This window comes from Vulpes lagopus, chromosome X (genome assembly GCF_018345385.1).
Source record: "Vulpes lagopus strain Blue_001 chromosome X, ASM1834538v1, whole genome shotgun sequence".
Classification (NCBI taxonomy): Eukaryota; Metazoa; Chordata; class Mammalia; order Carnivora; family Canidae; genus Vulpes; species Vulpes lagopus.
This window is the reverse complement of record NC_054848.1, coordinates 80,568,698-80,590,730: the sequence shown is the minus strand read 5'-3', so window position 1 is coordinate 80,590,730 and position 22,033 is coordinate 80,568,698. Positions and strand designations below refer to the sequence as shown.

The 22,033-nt window shown below is 37.2% G+C and overlaps 1 protein-coding gene across 3 annotated transcripts in view; it reads left to right on the top strand.

Moving 5' to 3' along the window:
• Positions 1 to 389: 389 nt before the first annotated feature.
• NUP62CL (nucleoporin 62 C-terminal like) overlaps positions 390 to 22,033 on the top strand; it is a 72,186-nt gene continuing 50,542 nt past the window's right edge. For all 3 annotated transcript variants that reach the window (XM_041741604.1, XM_041741602.1, XM_041741603.1), the window contains exons 1-2: positions 390 to 556; positions 1,536 to 1,615. The gene's annotated coding sequence lies outside the window, so the exon portion shown is untranslated. The remainder of the gene's footprint in view (positions 557 to 1,535; positions 1,616 to 22,033) is intronic.

Below are 22,033 nucleotides of genomic sequence, written 5' to 3'. Positions count from 1 at the left end.
TACTTGTGGCTTTTGGGGGTATCTTTTCAGAGTTAGAAATACTCTAGAGTTCTCCTTAGTTTTTCCGATAGACAGGGTGTTTGTGGACCCTTTCTATCCCCTTCCTAAGGTTCAGGTTTTCTCACCTGGGTCAGTTTTCGGGTCGCTGGCTGGGCGGAAAATAGCGGAGAGCTCTGCGTCTCTTCGTTGCCTAGGTAACAGTTTTGTTGCCCCCTCCACTCACCACCTCCCGGGTTCCCGCTTGACTTTCCTGGCCAATCACAGAAGAGTTTCCTTTGAAACAACACCAGAACCAACCAATCCGAGCGCGCGCCAGTCAGGGTCAATGGCCGCCCTCTCGGTTTACCTAGGTGGACCCCAGTGAAGTGTCTCTCAGCGTCACTCCAGCAGCAACCTGCCTGCTGGAGAGGCCGTTTTTTGTTTTTTTGTTTTGTTTTTTTTTTCTGGTGGGATTAGGCCCAGGCCCGCCTCTCCGACCGCTTAGACAGTCTCGGAGGTCCTCCCCATTTCTTTTGGATTCCGGACTGCCTGCGGCGCAGCGGCGGCAGGCAACAGGGTAAGTTTGCGGGGTTTTCGTTTGTCCCAATCCTCAGCGGGCTCGCTCATCTTTGCACTTTTCCCGCAAGTGAATTCCAGACTGGACAATTGATCCCGTGGATCCGGGACATTGGTGGTGGAATGAGAGGCTCGGTGGCCCGGGGGTTGAGAAGGTTTTGCTGCAGCTCTGCACGCGCTCCCCACGCCCCCTCCCCGCCCCGCGACAGAGGCACGTGTTGTGGTTCCGTCCAAGCTCAGCGTCTCTCTGTGTGTGCATGCATGTATGTGTATACACCCGCGCGCGCAGGTAAGGGGGTACCGCGCTTCTTTGCCTCAGCTCAGCTTGTGTGAGGGGAGGTGTGTAGGATAGGATCGCGCTTCTCCTCAGCTTAGCGCGCGCGCGCGCACGCGGGGCGTGTTTGTGTGTAAGGTGGGATCGCGCTTCTTTTCCTCCGCTCAGCGTGTGTGTGTGTGTGTGTGTGTGTGTGTGTGTGTGTGTGTACGGTAGGGTAGGGTAGGGTGGGATCTAACTTATTTTCTTCTGCTGTGGTGGGCAAGACTTCTGGCGCCTGAAGGGGGGAGAGCATCCCTGTTGCCGCTAGAACTACGGTCCCACCCCAGTAACAGAGGGGACCCGGCGCCCTGCTTTTCCCGCCTTGGAGCGGAGAAACGCAGGCGCGCCGCCCGCTTGCCACTGCTTGGCAATCTGAGTGTCTTCACTTCACGTAGAAGTTCAGTTGTGACACGGGTTTCACGTAAATTCCGTGGTTTGGTTTTGAACAAAAGGGGCAAAAGGGGATGACATAATAAGCATTTGGACTTTTCGGAACTGATTAGTTGCGTTGGATTGTGGGGCCCCTAATTTGTTATTTGAGCGTTGTGGGCAAAGAGCGATAGATGGCTTTAATGGATGGTTACATTTGGTTAGCCAGCGATTGTAATTCGATTAATGAGTTCACTAAATTGCTTTCCTTCTTTTGGCTATCATGTTTTTCCAGCTTCCATCTTATCTGGTGAAGGCGACAGTGAAGCCTGAATAATTGGTCCATTCTACTTGTTATTACCACAGCGAACGGAGGTAAATAAATCGAGGTATAATGTTTAAGTTATTAGCTAAAAGTAAAGTTACTGGCTTTTTGGCCAAATTAATTATACCACAATACCCCTTATGACTATAGATGATTGGAGTTTAAGTGTCTTAAATTTTGTTATTTCCCTAGAAATTTGTGGAACTTAGGTTTATATGCTCTTTTTTGATTGTTTTTTTGTTACTATTCTGCCTCATTGTGCAGTATTGTAAGTAATGCCTAGCTAGTACTTTTCAAACCTTTTTGCTGTAACCACAGTAAGAAATTAATTTTATGTTGTGACCTAGTATATACATATACAATATATAATTGACAGTCATTTCACAAAAACAATACTTAACTACATGCAATTTACTCTGATGATATCCATTATATATATGTGTGTGTGTGTGTGTGTGTGTATTTTAATGTAGACCACAATCCACTAATGAATTTTCATTCAGTTTGAAAAATATTGGCTTTCTATCTTTGGTTTTCAAACGTGTGTGTTTAGGAATCACACAGGATGTTTGTCACTCTTGGAGAGAAAGAAAATTTTTCTCTGTCCCTCAAGATTCTTCTAGGTGGACTAAGACTTAAATTGACATGAGACAGATTAAGAGGAGAAAATCAATGTAATTTTGTACATAAGGGGAATCTACAGATGAAATTCCAGACAAGCAAAAGGAGGTATATATGTCATCCTGAACTAAGGAGAAAAAGTGGTCTGGGATTTCAAAGGGAAGGAACACAACTCGCCAGAAGATGAAAAAGAGTAAATGTTTGGTAAATAAAGGTTTGCTGGGCTATTCAGAAATCATAGGACATAGAGAGGACTTTAACCAAACAGGCTTTGCTAGGTTCCTTCCTGTCTACTTTGCCTAGTTCATATTATAATGTTATCTGTGCTGATAGCTCTCTTGCTGGAACAGGTCCTTTATCTAAAATCTTTCGGGCAGCTGTGTGTGTGCATGGGGGTGGGGGGTGGGGTTAGTTTCTTTCTGAGTCTTTGGGCTTTGTTTTCTGCTCAGCATAATCTTTGGTCCAAGTCGCTCATCTTGAGGATGCCTGCCTTTGGCCCCTAAATTGCAAATGCAGTTTTCCCTGGCTCCAGGTTCTGTGTGTCTGTGGTGGGGAAGGTGGTTCATAGAATATATTTGAAGGGCTTGGTACAGTGCCAGATGTACAAATATTCAATAAATAATAGTTTACTTCTTGGGAAACAAATGCTATTCATCTTTGGGGATACAATTGCCCCTAGCAAGGTGGAATCCAGTGCTAAGCACTGTTTTCCCCAGGATTTAAGAGGTAGGCAAGTAGGGGATGAGCCCTGGATCTGAGGTGAATCTTAGAGTACTTGAATTCCATGGAGAATTTTGTAAATACAGAAACTTAGGGATAGAACACAAACATTACAGCATTTCCGTGATTAGCCCAGGATCACATTGTCAGTAAATGGATCTCAGCAATAGAACTCACTTAATCAAGTCTAGTATTCTTGATAGCAGGTCAGATCTAGAGGCAGAAGTTTAAACAGGAAGAGAGCTCTGACTTGCAGAGGCTATAGAATTTCTGGCTTTTGACTACTGACTTGAGTGATCTAAAAAATAAAAAATACACCTAAAAGTTTATAGCTATGAAAAAGAGATTTAGTTTAGCTAATTCTTCTATAATATATAGAACAACTGTCTGAAAATACTAAGTATATAATTTTTAAGCCAGCATTAAAAGAAATTAAAGATGAAAAATTTCCTCCAATTCTACAGCAAAAAATATAACTGTTATTTCTGTTCCCTCCTATTTTATTCATATGTACCCATATTTTAAAAAAAGATTTTATTTGTTTATTTGAGAGAGGGAGTGAGTGAGTGAGAGAGTACAAGCAGGCATAGGGGCAAAGGGAGAGGGAGAAGCAGACTTGCCACTGAGCAGAGAGCCTGAGGACATGGGCTCCATCCCAGGACAAAGGCAGATGCTTAACTGACTGAGCCACCCAGTGGCCCCATATGTACCCATATTTTTAAATTCTCTTAATCCTTGCTTATATAGATAGGTTTTGTTCCTTTTATTTAATACTGTTCTGGGAATTTATTTATTTATTTATTTATTTATTTTTTGTTCTGGGAATTTTTTTCTATGTGGTTGATTGTTTTCCTTTTTTAAGATTTATTTATTCATGAGAGACAGAGAAGCAGAGACATAGGCAGAGGGAGAAGGAGCCTTCTCGTGTGGAGCCCAATGCCGGACTCGATCCTAGTACCCTGGAATCATGATCTGAGCCAAAGGCAGACACTCAAACACTGAGCGACCCAGGTGCCCAGGTGGATAGTTTCCAAATTTTTTATTAGTAAAAGCATACTAATGTTCCATAGGAGTGAGATGGCCATAATTTACTCAGTCTAACCACAGAAAATTCATTTCCAGTAATTTCATGTTATCAATAACATTAGGGGATCCCTGGGTGGCTCAGCGGTTTGGCCCCTGCCTTTAGCTTGGGGTGTGATCCTGGGGTCTCGGGCTCTAGTCCCTGCATCGGGCTCCTTGCTTGGAGCCTGCTTCTCCCTCTGCCTGTGTCTCTGCCTCTCTCTCTCTCTCTGTCTCTTATGAATAAATAGATAAAATATTTTTTAAAAATAGCACTATAAAGTTTGGGTTATTTAAAATCATTTATATAATTTTTACCTTCCATGAAACTCAAGAGGAATCCTAACAGGAAGGCCAGGGATCTAGACCTGAGACGCTAGATTTTGTCCCCAATTAGATGTATGAATTTACCCGTCTAGCTTTCTGTTGCCAGAGCAGCAGTGATCAACCATAATATCTATTGTACATATGAATTAGACTGGATGCATTTTTTAACTAATAAGTATAGACATTTTCCAAATGATTTACTTTACAAGATATGTGAACCATAGCAGATTTGAGCAGATTCAAGTGCCATAATAACACTCAGGCTGATTAGCTTTCCTTATGAATATATTTTCCAAAGATTGTATGAGTGCATATTCATTTGTAATTAAAAAAATTTTTATAAAGGAGCCAATTAAATTGGGAGAATAAAAGGTATAATTGGCCTTTATTAGTGCATCTCCCTTTTCAAAGCACACATATTGTCTTATTTTCTGCCATTCTAAAACATTAGTCCTTCTTTTTTTAAAATTATAAAGTATTTCAGACAAAAGTACAGAGACTATTCTACACCATCATCCATGTACCAACCAAAGATGTAATGGTTGTTAAGATTTTGCCATATTTTCTTTAAGTTATGTTTTTTAAAGAACTAAAACATTATAGCTAACTCTTTGTATTCCTTCCCAGTATCATTTCCTTCCTATCCTGGAGAAAATTGTTCTTCTGAAGTTGTTATATATTTTTCTATGTATGTTTTTATGTGCATTCAAATGTGAATGGCCATAAATGATTTGTAATCTATTCTTTTGTATGCCCTTTAATATTTACATACAGTGTACCATATTTGTCTTCTGCAACTTACTCTTCTGCAACTTTTTTGGGTCACCATTGTTTTTGAGATTTATCCAAATGGCAAAAATATAGATAAAGTTTGCTTTTATTGCTGTATTCTATCATATAACTATGCCACTTAAGAAAAATCTCCCTATGGTTATTGAACATTTAGATAGTTTTGAGTATACAAATATTCATATAAGTCATACAAATACTGTATGATTCTAATATGAAGTTCCTAGAATAGACAAATTCATAGAGACAGAAAATAAAATAGAGATTACCAGAGGCTGTGGGAGTGGGGAATGGGGAGTTATTTTTCAGTGCCAAACTCTGTATTGGCATTGAAAAGGTTTTGTAAGTGGATAGTGGTGATAGTTGAACAACATTGTGAACATACTAAATGCCACTGAACTGTATGCCTAAGATGGTTAAAATGATAAAGTATACAATATTTTACCACAGTCAAAAATGGCAAACATAAAAATTATGCTTATTCTTCAAAGGCATATACTTGATGCCATGGTTTTGGTGGAATGAAGCACTGAGAAAAGTGAGATTTATTTTTTTAAATAAACTTTAAGTTATATTAGCCAGATCTATTTTTCCTTGTAAAATGGTAGTTTTTGAAATTTTTAAATGACTACTATTATTTACATGCTTGTGTAAGGTTTTTTTGCATACTGTGCTTCAGAAGTCTCTGGGGTCTTTTTGTTTGTGTTTTGCTCTACTTCTCCAGTGTTCTGGGGAGGATTCATCTCGGTAGGCCTTTGAGGCTTTCTTTTTGCATTTGAATGCCGTTCTTCCTTTGTTTCTTTGATTAGCTCTCAAGTGTTTTACTCTCTTTCTTCTCCCCATAACACTGTTCTTCCCCTTTCTCCCAACCCCCATCCCCACTCAGTGCTCTGCCATCTTGGGTCATCTCTGCCCAGATGCCCAGTTTCCGAATAGCCATGCCTTCTATTTGGGTCTCTGTCTTCCACGTCTGCCCACTCATAAGTTTCCCTCCTGCACACATACACCCTGCTTGCTCTTTCGTCTTTCTCAGGGCTTCCAAGATTCTTCCTCTCTCCAGTCCTTCTGCCCACCTTCCCCCTTTGATCCCACCTCTAGTCTCTTCCCTTTTCCAATTTTGTAAGGGCTGTAGGCATTTACTAAGAAAGAGACCTGTTTCATGGCAATTTATAGTCTTCTACAATGTTGTACTTTTCATATTTGGAAAGTTGGTCTTAATTTTGGGATTTTTTTAAAGAAAATTTTTTTCTGACTCTTAAAAAAATAGGATTCTGACCTTATAGCTTTGATATGTTATTGGATGAAGGAGGAGAAAAGCACTTAATGTGAAAGAAAATTGGTAAGTTATACTGCTTAAGATGTTTAATATGAACTCATAGCTAATGTACCATTTTCAGTAACCCTGTATTTTATTGTGGCATAAAATAAAATGATCATCATTACAATTTTGATTCCTTCCTATTTCCCTTAAAAATGGCTGGGCAAATTTTACCTGTCCCTCTCCATTTCTCTTCTGGGGACTCAAACATTTAGAATAAAACATTAGTAACTCAGTTTCTAATTCTAGAGTTGGCATCCATAACTATTCAGTGGCAAGTAAAGCACCTACTATACTTGGAGGCTTACATTTTTCTACTTTCTGGGAGGCTTTCATGGTGGAACAAGGAGTTTCTTCAGAGAATTTGTATTTTCCTTTGCTTTTCTGCCTCTCTCTTTAGGTTTTGGTAATTAATGATATGTTAAAGAATCATATGTGTTATCAGACATTGCTATTTATAGAGATGGCTTTATAACATGACTAATCATGCCAGATCACTTAGTCATGAATTTTTAAAAGATTTTATTTATTTATTCATAAAAGACAAACAGAGAGAGGTAAAGACATAGGCAGAGGAAGAAGCAGGCTCACTGTGGGGAGTCTGATGCAGGACTCAATCCCAGGACCCTTGGGATCACGACCTGAGCCAAAAGCACAATCAACCACTGAGCCACCCAGGTACCCCTAGTCATGATGTTCTTGAGGTGAAGTGAATTAGTGGAACTTGATGGTTGTCAAGTAACCAGACAGGTTAGGGGGAATGTTGCCTCCAAGGAAGAATAGTCTATTTGCTTCTGAGAAGGTAGGAAACAGTTTTAACAAATTTCATGGTTGAGCTTCTATGCTAGTCACTGCTTGACCATCATTTCTTCAAGTGATATCAGGGAATAATGGCATGAATGATTCCCCCAAATCATTTATACTTTATGAGACAGAAGCCTCTAAACATTTGTGCTGAAATAGCTTATTATAGGTACTCAAGCTTGAGTTTATTTTGTTTCTGTCATTGAGATAGAGACTCGTCTTTCTAATAATGCATTGATTATGCTAATATCAAAATGGAAGTACTGTGACCATTTCCTTCACTTGGCCTTGGGGAAGTGATTTACTATTTCAGAGACTCAGTTTCCTCAACTATAGAATGGAGATCAAAATGCCTTCATGATTTGTTGTGGGTAATTGGAAGATAAGGAGTTTCTGATTCGATAAATGCTATCTTTTATCTTTTCCCCCTTTATATTACATAAGAGATTCAAGAACTTAAGTGGTAAAAGATGTGTCCTAAAATGACCTACCATAATTTGTTGGCCCGCATTCAGTTTTTCTATGACCCAGAATACTCCTAGGACCAATAAATGATGATAGGTAATACATAGGATAATCTCCATGCTGATAAATTAGATAGATGTATGGTAATTTTTTGAATTGTAATTTGAAATCCAATTTATGTTCACTCCCTGGGCCAGCTACGAGAGGACTGATATCTCTGATTTGCTGATCCTTCACTGACAGTGAGGAGAACCCAGCATTACATACTGGAAAGCTTTCATACAGCACTTTACATTAAATTAAATCAGACAAGGAGGGCCCTTTATAAACTTATTGTTAAAAAACATTTTGGTTACTCATTTAGCAGAACTGCCCGAATTGTAGAGGTGAGCACACCGAGGTTCCAGTGCATTTAAGTGACTAGTACGGTCTGATGGGCAGGACTCATTGAATGTTTTTTTTCCTATCCAATTGTTGAGTTAATTCAGTAAGCCCTATTGAGATTGGACTGTCCTGGCAGGGAGCATCTGCCCATTTCTAGGAACTTTTTCAATGAGCTCTAATGATTTATGGGGGCCTAGTAGGTTTTCTGCAGAAATCCTTTACCAACCAGTATTTCTTTCTTAGAACATGTGTGCTTGTGTTTAAGGCATCCAAGATAGAACTGTAAGCTGGGCTCAACATAAAAAGCTGTAGTTTTGTCAACTTAAAGCTCCTATAGTCAGGCAGTGTGGATGAAGAGAAATTGAGGTTGGCTGGAGGAACTCATCATGACAGAGACAGCTATTTCCACTCATAGCCATGTATAGGGAGTATAGACTTGTTTTCCGCTTTTTCTTTTTCTTTTTAATTTTTAAAAGATTTTATTTATTTATTCATGAGACGCAGAGAGAGAAGCAGAGTACACAGGCAGGGGGAGAAGCAGGCTTCATGCAGAGAGCCTGACATGGGACTCGATTTGGGGACTCCAGGATCACGCCTGGGCCAAAGGCATTCACCAAACCGCTGAGCCACCCAGGTGTCCATATTTTCCACTTTTTAATAAAGCAGTGATATACATAGGGAAGCTAAAGTGTGCTAAGGTCTTGTTTGTTAAAAAAAAATAGGGAATACGGATTAATTTCAGACTGTTAGAAAAACATGAATGTAGATCTGTATGTTACAAAGAAGAATTCAAGAAAAAAACTCATACAAATTAATAGAATATGCAACTTACAAGCATGGGAAAAATAAAAGGAATAGGGAAAATTCCATCAATTCAAATATGCAGACAAAGATAAAAGATGTATACTCTGGCAAATAAAAAGCACAAAATAAGATGGAAGAAATAAGTCTAAGTATATGGGTAGTTACAATAAATGTAAATAAATGAAGCTCACTTATGAAGAGACCCTTAGATTGGATTTAAAATTTTGCAGTTTTGCTATTTACAAAAACTATACTTAAAATGACTCAGAAAGTTTGAAAACAAAGGGATGGAAAAATATACATGAGGCAAATACCAACCAAAAGAAAAATTGTGAGGCAGCCTTAATGTCATACAAAATATGATTTAAGGCAGTTTAGTAATAAACAGACATTTCACAGTAACTAAAGGAAAAAAATCTTCAAAGAGGCTATTGACTATGAACCTATGCCGTAACCACATAGTCTTGAAATATATAAAAACAAAAAGCAATGGGATTATAAAGAGAAATTGACAATCCCTAATAATAAAGGAAGACTTTTAAAACACTTTTGTCAGAAAATGGTTAAGGAAAACATATTGAAAAATGAAAAAGCATAATATGAAAGATTTAAGATCTAAATGGAATGGAAGGGAGAGAATCTTTGATGCCAAATTCTTAATGACAAAAATGCATTTTTAGTTCAAATGTGAATTTTTTTTTCAAATTTTTTAGGTAGGAAAAATTTTAAGCTACATGCTACATTCAACAGGAAGATTCTTAAATTAATTTAAAAAGAATAGTAAGTCTACAAATACAAGGGGACAGGAAAAAACATGCCACCTTTGATGACTCCCAGAAAAGCCTCCTTTGGCCTGCAATGTGACATTGATGACAATACCTAAATCTGAAAGTATCAATTTCTATTACAGTCTCAAAACCAAAGTTTGGCAACAATTTTTTGACATTTATATTACCATATATATTTATATATAATAAATATATACATATAACTATATATCATATAACAGTAATCTATTATTATAATATAGTTTATAATAACATAATAATTAAAACCTCAGGAAAGTGGTACCCTTGGGGAATGTAAGAGTAAATACAGCAAAAACTCTTACTCTGCTCAAGATGCCTCTCTGTGCCTTCTAGGACTGACTTCTTACACTTGAAATATTACACTTGACCATTTGAGGCTTACATTTAATAAGTTTTAACACTTGTCTAATAATAATGATAAGCATGTAGTAACTAAGACATTAAAATAAATATTGTCCTTCAGAATTACCCTTGGGTAGATGTTCACTTACATCCATGACACAAATACTACTCAAGATACCATATGTCATCAACGTTAAGAGGTACAGCTTTTCATATTTTAGACATCTCTGAAATTGAATGAGTCTGAACAGTCGATGGTGTTTTACAATCCCTTTTGGCCAGGCAGAAGTTGAGTTGTTCCTGTATGCACATGCAATATCAAAATGTCTGGGATCAAAACTCGCATAATAGGTGGTTTGGGTGGAAATCCTGAGACAACAGGGGATCACCTTTAACTCCTAGAAACCAGTGGTTGTGGGCAGAGAATGGTGGAGATGGTTAACCAGATCTAGTTACTGATTTTGCTGAAATGAGAGACAAAAGGGCACTAGTTACATATTTGCAAAGCTGACTTGAAAGCATAGTTCAGTGGCTTTTAGTTCTCTTAATGAGTTCTTTTGCTGTATTTATGTAATCTTACATTCCCAAGCATACCACTCTCCTGAGGTTTTAAATGTTATGGTACTATAAATGATGTTTTAATAGCATATTTTTATAATATATAGTTATTTATTATATTTATGATATAAAGTTATATGATAATATAAAAAAGTTGACCTAAAAAACCCATTGTTGTCATCATGGCTTTGATACTGTGTCAGCAGTGCTCCTGGTGGCACGGAAGACATCAAAAATTTGACTTGAAAATTGGATTTTGAATAGTTTTTTCCTAAGGTATGCATGTTTGATTAAAATCTGTCTACATTGAGAAGAGGTCTTTCAAGAAGTATACAAAAATTTAAATGAGAAGAAGGAATTGTGACAGGTTGTTGTTTTTTTTTTTCATACTGGTGCGTAAAGTAATGGGGCTCTTAATTTTGATGAAATATTTTTTGAAACTGAATTCTTAGAATTGCCTTTCAGAGCTATTGTTTAAAAACTGATCTTTAGACACATCCCATTTTATAAATCTTGACTCAGAATTATAAGTACACAATGATGGGATCCCTGGGTGGCGCAGCGGTTTGGCGCCTGCCTTTGGCCCGGGGCGCGATCCTGGAGACCCGGGATCGAATCCCACATCAGGCTCCCGGTGCATGGAGCCTGCTTCTCCCTCTGCCTGTGTCTCTGCCTCTCTCTCTATCTCTCTGTGACTATCATAAATAAATAAAAAAAAAAAAAAAAAAAAAAAGTACACAATGATTTTCCCTTAACACTTTAAAGATATTCCATCATCTTCTAACAGTTATTGCTGCTAATGAAGAGCCTTCTGTCAAACCGGTTATTACTCCTTATTAGGGAAATATGTTTTTTTCTTTCTGGAAATGTTCAGATTTTCTTCTCTATATTTAATATTCTAGTGTTTCAATATATTGTATATAAAGGGTGTGCTTGTGTGTGTGTGTGTGTGTGTGTGTGTGCACGTGTGTGTTGGCGGTGGGGAGGGGTTGTCTGCTTGCGCCTGGTGGCCTTTTTAATCTGAGGACTCATTTTTCTTCAGTTCTAGCAAACTCTTTTATTAACTCTTTCAGTATTGTCTTTGCCATTCTATATATTTCCTTCAGATATTCTTTCTGGATATATATTGAAGATGTTCTTTTGTTTTCTTCTTATCTCTTAATTTCTCTCTTCTTTCCCATCACTTTCTTTGGTCTGTATTCTGGTGGATATCTTCTATTCTCTCTTCCAGTTCATTGATTTTTTTTTCCTCATCAATTGTGTCTAGTTTATTTAGATCTCTCTTGAGTTTTTTATTTCTAATAGTGATATCTATTTCTTGGATACTCCTTGGTTCTTTTTCACATTCACTTGTTTGTTTTATGGATATTATTTCTTTCCTTTTTAAAAAAGATTATTTATTTATTTATTCATGAGAGACAGAGAGAGAGGCAGAGACATAGGCAGAGGGAGAAGCAGGCTCCATGCAGGGAGCCCGATGTGGGACTCGATCCCGGGACTCTAGGATCATGCCCTGGGCTGAGGGCAGGCTCTAAACCGCTGAGCCACCCAGGGATCCCTGATATTATTTCTTTCTAACCTCTTTTTTTTTAAAGATTTTATTTATTTATTCATGAGAGAGACAGAGAGAGAGGCAGAGACACAGGCAGAAGGAGAAGCAGGCTCCATGCAGGGAGCACGACGTGGGACTTGATCCCGGGTCTCCAGGATCATGCCCTGGGCTGAAAGTGGCGCTAAACCACTGAGCCACACAGGCTGCCCTCTTGAGCTCTTTAGACATATGAAATATATACTTCTTTTTTTAAAAAAGATTTTACTTATTTATTCATGAGAGACACACACACAGAGAGAGAGGCAGAGACATAGGCAGAGGGAGAAGCAGGCTCCTCACAGGGAGCCCAATGTGGGACTGGATCCTGAAACTCTGAGATCATGCCCTGAGCCGAAGGCAGGCACTGAACCATTAAGCCACCCAGGCATCCCTAAATATATACTTCAATGTGGCATTCATTTTCCTCTGTTATCTCTAATTCCTTGAATGAGAATTTTCTTTTTTTAGGGCTATAGACTGTTTACTTTGATGTTTTATAATTCTTATCAATGAGTTAATTCTCCGGGGGCTTTTTCTGACCTTGTGTGACCTAGGAAGTGGAGGAGGCACCTCCATTACATGATGTCCTGAGCAACCTACTTGAGCCTTGAAGGTTTCATCAGATCCTAATCAGTTTTAATGTTAGCATTTTAGCTTGAAGTTTCTATTCCATACAGATGAATGGAATTTGAGCCATCTGTGCTTATCTTCTTCACCAGCTTGGAGTTCCTACATGTTTCCATTGCCTTTTCCATTCTCCCATAGATCTTTCTCAGATTTAAGCTTCATTAGGCCTCTGCTGATTGAGGAGCCCTGCCCTATGGCCTCAGATCATACCCATAACCCAGCATATTTCCAGCTGTTAGGGCCACATACCTCATTTATGTCTCCCCCTTGGGCTAAGCAGCTTTAGCTTCTGCATAGAAATACGAATTCCTTCTCTGTTTGGCCCCTGAAAAATTGTCTTCTGTCTCCAAAAACTCTGCTTTGTACTTTCAAGAATGTTTTTTTTTTCAAGAATGTTTTTATGAAGTACTTTTATTTATTTGTTTTTTATGAAGTACTTTTAAACTGATATTTCTAGGAGTTTGGAGTATGGGAGAGTGATTCCAGTGTGGCTTTCTCCGCCATCTTGACTTGTAGCTCTCATTGAGATTTCTAAAGTGTGTTTTCTTCCATTCCTCTCTTGCCCCCATAGAGGGCTTGGAGTCATAAGTGGGTTTAATTTTGGAGAAACTGGTACCCCTTCAGGTGGGTTCACTTTTGGCCCTGCAAAGACAGTAACCACCACTTCAGCTATTGGGTTGACATTCTCTACACCTGGTGCAAGAGGGTTTAAGTTTAGGACTCTACCCCAACCAGTTATAAATAAGTACCTCTTCTACTGCCCTATTCTCATTCGGTAATGCAGCTCCAGCTTCACAGACCAAACCATTCAGCTTTGGAATACGAGTTGTTATCACCTCCTGCCACAGAAGAAACTGGGTTTTCTGTTAGGGTAAGAGCAGTACAGTTTGATTCTTTTAGTGGTGACAAAGGTCATCATCTCAAAGATAAACTTTCCATTTAGAGTATGGAAGGGCTAAAGAAATGGTATGGTATTTCTAAGTCAACTATTTGGAATTATACCCCTCATTTCCAAGATAGTCTTATAAATTGAAGCCATATAAGATTTAAGGCACAAGGCACATTGAATTCTGATCTTTGATTTCCCTTCATTTTGTGTGAGCCATAGGAGGAGTGCTCACTGAGTTTTGGACATAAATCATCTTGAAATCAGGCTACTTGATTAAGTGTCTCTCTCTCTCTTGAGAGATCATTATAATATTATATATCAATATAATATAATATAATATCCCTCTCGCGTTTCAGAATTTGAAAGGGAGCACTCTTCATGCCTTTATTTTTTAAAAATTTGTATTTATTTATGATAGTGACACAGAGAGGGAGAGAGAGGCAGAGACATAGGCAGAGGGAGAAGCAGGCTCCATGCACTGGGAGCCCGACGTGGGATTTGATCCTGGGTCTCCAGGATCATGCCCTGGGCCAAAGGCAGGCGCCCAACCGCTGCGCCACCCAGGGATCCCTCTTCATGCCTTTAAATGTAAATCCAGATGGATCCAGCCATTTCTTTTGGTAGTACCTGGTGGTCCAATGAAAAGCTGGAGTATTCTCTCTGGAATTCTCCCTGATTCTGTTAGTATCTAATAGCTTGTAATATCTGGTTATCTTCCCTTCCATATTGAGATGAAAACCTATAGAACAAAATCTCAAAAACTGTTCATATTTGAAACTTAATTTGTTGTGACTATGTTATCTAGCTGTCGTTTAATGTGTCAGAACTATTATATTGATTTTTTTCCTTTTTTCTATTTAGAATAAGTACACCAAAATTAAACTTGGGCAATACTTGCTCTCTCATACAACCTGCAGTGATTACAGGGGCTTCAAGGCTGAGTACCAGCACTCTTACCAACACCTTAACATGCAGTGTCCCATCATACTGGGTGACAGCGTCCAGCCTTTTGTTTTTGGCTCTGCTATCACCTCTGCTACTGAGTCTGCAACTGCCACAGGGTTCTCATTCATCAGTGGAAGTGCAATTTCAGTGCTCTCTGCAGTGGAGAATACAGCATTTGTAGTGTTACCCCTCACTCCTGCTACTCAGCCTCTAGTGGCACAACTGCTGCACAACCAATTGTTTTCTTCAGTTTTGGTGGGTAGCCCGCACATGTGGTTGGAACTCTGCTCCCCAGTGGAGAAGCACAGTATTCAAGACTGATTTTGAGATTCTTTTTTAGATTGCTTCAAATCCAAATATGACTCACTTCTCTTGCTGGAGTTTAATGTAATTGATAAATGTGATAGATATTAAGTCCAAACTGCTCCTTCTGGTGTTGCAGTTTTAGGTTTAGAACCAAAGAATGTTTATAGATCTTGGAAACTAGCCCTTTATCTGATATTGCCTTACGACCCAGCAATTGTACTGCTGGGGATTTACCCCAAAGATACAGATGCAATGAAATGCCGGGACACCTGCACCCCGATGTTTATAGCAGCAATGTCCACAATAGCCAAACTGTGGAAGGAGCCTCAGTGTCCATCGAAAGATGAATGGATAAAGAAGATGTGGTTTATGTATACAATGGAATATTACTCAGCCATTAGAAACGACAAATACCCACCATTTGATTCGACGTGGAGGGAACTGGAGGGTATTATGCTGAGTGAAATAAGTCAATCAGAGAAGGACAAACATTATATGGTCTCATTCATTTGGGGAATATAAAAAATAGTGAAAGGGAATGAAGGGGAAAGGAGAAAAAAATGAGTGGGAAATATCAGAAAGGGTGACAGAACATGAAAGACTCCTAACTCTGGGAAACGAACTAGGAGTGATGGAAGGGGAGGTGGGTGGGGGGTGGGGGTGACTGGGTGACGGGCCCTGAGGGGGGCACTTGACGGGATGAGCACTGGGTGTTATTCTATATGTTGGCAAATTGAACACCAATAAAAATAAATTTATATAAAAAAAAGAACCAAAGAATGTTTGTTTTGGAAAAAGTTACAACCTTCTGAGAACCAGCAGTCGAGACAAATCTGCATTTAGTAACGAGAGTTATACTGAAATGTTTTGATCATTTAATGCTCGTTTTTAGCAAGTTTATTCTTATTCACAGTCTGTTAATATGTTCTGTTTTCCGTTTTGAAAATAAAACTTCTGAAATGTAATTTATCAGGAGGTACAAGAGAACAGGAAAGTGGTTTTAGAGTGAGGTAGAATTTTAGAGAATATTAATAATGCAATAAGTCACTTCTATGGCATGATTGGAGAATGATAAAATATTTTGGCTGGTAGAAACATCTTACACGTGTGGGTTACCAGTTTCTAAATAATTATGATTCAATAAAATACTTTTGACCTATATTGAACATTAATGAGAAGGCATTTAAGATCTTACTAAACCAAAATGCAGTTAATAGAGTTCTGGTTTATAAGCCATATAAACTTGATTTTATTGTAGATATTTTAGAACTTGGGAAATGTGCTGAGTAAGATACTAATACATTTATTAACACATAATTTATTAATAAATTAATACATATATTAATAAATTAATACACATTAATACATTTTATATTATAGTGTATTTTATTAAATTAGATATTAATAGTAATAATTTCAGAGCTTTTGGGAACAACCAAAATGGAAAAATATTTTTAAAATTATAGATAATATAGAACTAACTTATTTATAAATCATAGTTGTGATAGAACCAATTTTCATTGATTGGTATAGCATTGTAGGACATGAAGAGATGAAGTGGAACATTGAAATAATTATGCTAGAATATTTTGTTACTGCCTTGGGAAGGGCATCATTTTAATTGTATACAAATGAATTTTTGGTGTTAGAAATAATACACTCACTCTCAAATAAATTTAAAAAATAGAAATAATGCATATCTGTTATTTTAAAAAAATGAGTCTTGGCTCTGTTCATTAGTAGTTCTGTGACCTTGGGGAAGTTATTTTAGCCTCTCAGTGACTGGTTTATTCATCTGTAAGTGCTCAGCACATACCTCAACAATCCTACCTCATAGGATTCTATGAGTTAATATAGGTGAAATGTGTAGAACCTTGTCTGACATGTAATAGGCTCTCAGAGGTAGCTGTCGTTGTTTTTATGAAAATGTACATTTCCCTACAGTGTTAAATATGTTGGATATTATCCTTTTTGTGTGTTTGTTTTTTAATTTGATAGCTTAACAGTGGAAATAATATCAGCATTATCTTGATTTACATTTCTTTACTAATAAGATTACTTCTTTTTGAATTATTTATTGAGTAATTGTATTTGTGTGTGTGTGTGAGAGAGAATTGAATAAATTCCTTGTTTGTATCTTATGCTCAGTTTTCCAATATGGTATTTATTTTTTCTTATTGATAATGCAGCTACAGTATTTTAACCCTTTGATATTTGTACTTGAAGTATTTTCCTAGTTTATTTACATTTTATTTTTCTAAGAGTTTTTATAGATATTAAAATATCCTAATTTTTTTAATTAAGCTTTTTATTTTGCCATCATTGTGGATTCTCATGCCGTTTTAAGAGGTAATAAAAATTCCACATATCCTTTGTCCATTTTCTTCCAGTAGTAACATCTTGCATAACTATCACACAGTATCACAGACTGGATGTTGATTTTGATCATCGAGATATAGACTAGTCCTATCACTACAGGGATGCTCCATTTTGCCCCTTCAGAGCAACTGTTACTATAATTTTGTAATTTTCAAAATGTTATATAAATGGAATCAATATGAGATATTTTAGGAATAGCTTTTTTCACTCAGCATAATTTTCCATAGATTCATCCAGATTGTTGTATCAGTTGTTTGTTTTATTGATGCATATATTCCATGGTGTGGATGTACTGCAGTTTATGTAACTATTTTCCCATGGATGGCTATTTGTGTTGTTTCTACTTTTTGTTCATTATGAGTAAAGCTGCTATGAACATTTATGTACAGGTTTTTTTGTGAACATAAGTCTTCATTTCTCTTGGATAAATGCCCAGGAGTACAATTGCTGGATCATATGGTAGTTGTATATTCAATCTTATAAGAAATTGCCGAACTGTCTTCCATAATGGCTGTACCATTTTACATACCCATCAGCAAGTATGTGTAATCCACTTTCTCTGCTCTTCCACTATCATTTGGTATTATCACTATTTTTCATTTTAGCCATTCTTGCAAATAGTGATATCATATTGTGGTTTTTATTTATATTTCTCTAAGGGCTAATGATGTTGAACATCTTTTCCTGTGCTTGTCATCTGTATATCCAATCTGTCCATGTCTTTTAGAGTCTGAAAAAAAGCATTAAAAAATAGTGAAGTATTATATGGGTCCTTTTTACAAAGGGACTTGGGAAATGTCAGTGGATAATAGGGTTTTACAAAAGACAGAGTGCTGATCAACTGGGATTTTTTTCTCTGGTTAGATTTATACCTGAGTATATCTCTTTTTTTAAAGTGATTGTAATGGTACTGTATTTTTAATCTCATATTCACTTATTTATTGCTAGTATGTGGAAATATAATTGATTTTGTATGTTTATCTTGTATCCTATGACCTTGCTGAACTCATTTATTCTAGGAAGGGTTTTTTTTTGTAGATGTCATCTGAAAATAGGGAAAATTTCACTTCTTCATTTCCAGTTTAGATTTTCCCCCCCTTGCTTTAATGTAGTAGCTAAAAGTCCTAATACTATATTGAATAAGAGTGATGAGAGCAGGCATCTTTCCTCTTTTCCAATCTTAGGGAGAAACATCTAGTTTCTCATTAAGTATGGTGTTAGCTGTAGTTTTTTTTATAGATGCCCTTAATCAAGTTGACGATGTTCCCATCTATTCCTAGCTTTTTGAGACTTTTACCATGACGGAGTATTGAATTTTATAAAAGCTTTTACTTCATTAGGTAATATGGTCATGTGGATCACACTGATTGCTTTTTCAAATATATACCAACCTTGCATCCCTAGAATAAATCCCACTTGGTTGTGGTCTATAACCCTTTTATACATTGCCAAATTCTATTTTCTTGTATTTTGTTTGATTTTTTATTCTTTCATTCATATTCATAAGAGATACTGGTCTGCAGCTTTCTTTTTTATTTTGTCTGTTTTTTAATCAAACAATGATACTGGTTTCATAAATTAAGTTGGGAAGTGTTTCTCCTGTTTTATTTTCTGAAAGAAATTCTTTAAACATTTGGTAGAATTCTCCAGTGAACCCATCTAGACCTCAAGATTTGTTTTTTTAGGAATTTTTAAATTATGAGTAAATTCTTAACAGTTATAGGGTTACTCAAATTATCTATTCCGTATTAGTGACTTATGGTAGTTTGTATGTTTTGAGTTGGACCATTTCTTTTGCATTTTCATTTTTTAAACTTTAAAAAAAAATATTTATTTTTCCATGAGAGACACACAGAGAGAAGCAGAGACATAGGCAGAGGGAGAAGCAGGCTTCACGCAGGGAGCCCAATGTGGGACTCAATCCCAGATCTGGGGATCATGCCCTGAACCAAAGGCAGATGCTCAACCGCTGAGCCACCCAGGCGTCCCTTCTTTACATTTTCAAATTTGTGGTCATAGTATTATTCTTTGGACGTCCACATGGTGTGTCATGATCTCTTGTTTCATTACTGATATTGGTAATTGTATCTTTCCTCTGTTTTCTTTTTCAGCCTTAGAGGTTTGTTAATTTTATTGATGTTTCAGGGGTCAACTCTTTGTATCATTGATTTTTTTTCTATTTTTTTTGTTTTCCATTTCATTGATATTTATTTGCTCTTTATTATTTCCTCCTGCTTCTTTGATGAGGTCTATATCCTTGTTGAGTTTCTGTCTAGTTGTTCTATCAATTGGAAAGAGAAGGGTGTTGGAATTTCTAACTGGGATAGTGGATCTATCTATTTCTCCTTTCACTTTTATCAGTTTTTGATTCACATATTTTGAAGCTCTGTTGTTTAGTACATATATACAATTGCTAGGATTTATTGGGGAAGTAGGCCTGTATGTAATATCATTATGTAATATGCCCCTCTGGTAAGTTTTTGCTCTGAAGTCTACTTTGTCTGATAATAATATATCCATTAATATTGTATAGTATTTCTTTTCCATCTTTTTATTCTTGACTTGCCTCTATCGTTTTTGAAGTGAGTTTCTTATAAACAACATAGAATTGGGTCATAGTTTTTTAATACCCTCTGTCAATCTCACTTTTTTAAAAGATTTTATTTATTTATTCATGAGAGACACACAGAGAGAGGCAGAGACATAGGCAGAGGGAGAAGCAGGCTCCCTGAAGGGATTTGATCCTGGGACTCTGAGATCATGCCCTGAGCTGAAGGCAGACACTCAACGACTGAACGACCCAGACGTCCCTGTCAATCTCACTTTTAATTGGATTATTTAGACCATTTACATTTTCTGTTATTATTGCTATGTTAGGGCTTACATCTGCCACTTAATTTTTTTGTTTTGTTTATATTTTTCATTCTTCTATTTTCTGTTTCCTGCCTTCCTATTGATTACTTGAACATGTTTTAGAATTCCATTTTGGTTTAATTATAGTATTTGTGAGAATACCTCTTTGTACGGCTTTTTTAGTGGTACACACATTTATAGTCTACTTGTCATTTTACCTGTTTTTGTGAGATATAAAAGCCTTTCTCAGGGTGCCTGGGTGGCTCAGTCAGTTAAGTGTCCTACTTTTGGTAGCAGCTAAGGTCTTGATCTCAGGGTCATGAATTCAAGCTCTGAGTTGGGCTCTATGCAGGGCATGGAGCCTACTTTAAAAAAAACCTTTCTTCCTGTATATCCCTTAACCCACCCTTATTTGTAATGTAATTGTCTTAAATTATTTTATCTACATACATATAGAACCATATCAGCCTGGGTTATAATTTTTGTTTAAACCATCAAACATAATTTTAAAAACTTAAGACAAACAGGAAAATCTATTGTATTTACCCATATTTTTGCTTTTCTATTTGTTGTTTCTTCCTCCCTGAGGTTCCAAGATTCCTTCTTTTGTCATTTCCTTTCTGTTTAGAGAATTTCCTTTAGCTGTCCATTTAAGGTGGTCCTTTGGCAACAAATTCTCGGAGTTTTCCTTTTCAGTATCTTAATTTCCTCTTCATTCCTGGAGGATATTTTCACTAGCTATAGGATTCTGCGTTGGCAGTTCTTTTCAGTACTTGAAAAATTCAGTGACACTTTGTTCTTGCCATGATGTATCATCATGGTTTCTGATGATAAATCTGTCATTTAAGTAGTTTTCCCCCTATAAGTTAGATGCTATGTTTCTCTTGCTGCTTTTCAAGATTTTTTTTTAATATCTTGGTGTAGACATCTATTGTTCTATCATCCGTTTCAGTGATTCTTAGCTATCTGCTCTGTTCTCCCTAATCTTTTCACTTAGCTTTACATTATGGTTATTGTTTTTTTTCAGTTTTCAAATTTCCATTTGGTTCCTCTTCATATCTTCTGTTTCCTTGCTGACGTTTTCTATAAATTTCTTTCCTTTTTTTACCCCCCGTTAAGGCTATTTTTTCACGTTTCAAGCGTGTTTAGTTTCTTGTTGATGCATTATTATTACAGATGCTTTCGGTCTTTGCCAGTTAATTCTAATATTTCTGTCATCTTGGTATTCTCATTTTTCACTCAGTTTGAGGCCTTCCTGGTTCTCAGTAGGATGAGTGTTTAATTGAAACCTGGACATTTTCATATTATATTATGAAACTCTGAATCTGATTTACACTTTTTTTTGCTTTAGCTGGTTTAATTTGACATTGCTTTAGCAGCAGAAGAAAAGGGTGCTGCTTTGTTACTCTAAGGTGGGAGTAGAACTTCATTTCTCCCTTGTGTCTCCATTGCTACCCAAGGCATGGGTCTCCTAGTTACTGGTGGGTGAGGATGGAAATTTCTGCTCCCAGTGTGGTTTTCAGTGTCACTGTAAGGAGAGGATTCTTACACTGCTGTCAGGGATGAAAAACCTGGCTCCCTACTTGACCTTCTCTGATACCACTCTGGTGGGGTATTAGGACACCTCATTTCAGTCTCATATGGGTAGAAAAGTTTAGGCTCCTTGCTTAGTGTTTAGTAAGTAGGAAATGGGGCCACAGTGTTTTGCGTGGTGTTTGGTTGTACTAGAGTGGTTATTGTCTAAAAGTTTTCTGTCTTATTTGTCTGCTCCTTTCCTTGTCTTTCGTCTACAGAGCAGGCTTTTATTAGGGCTTTTATGGGTAGGATCTATATCCATTGTTATATCAACATTGCTAGCCTATTCAACTCCAAGCC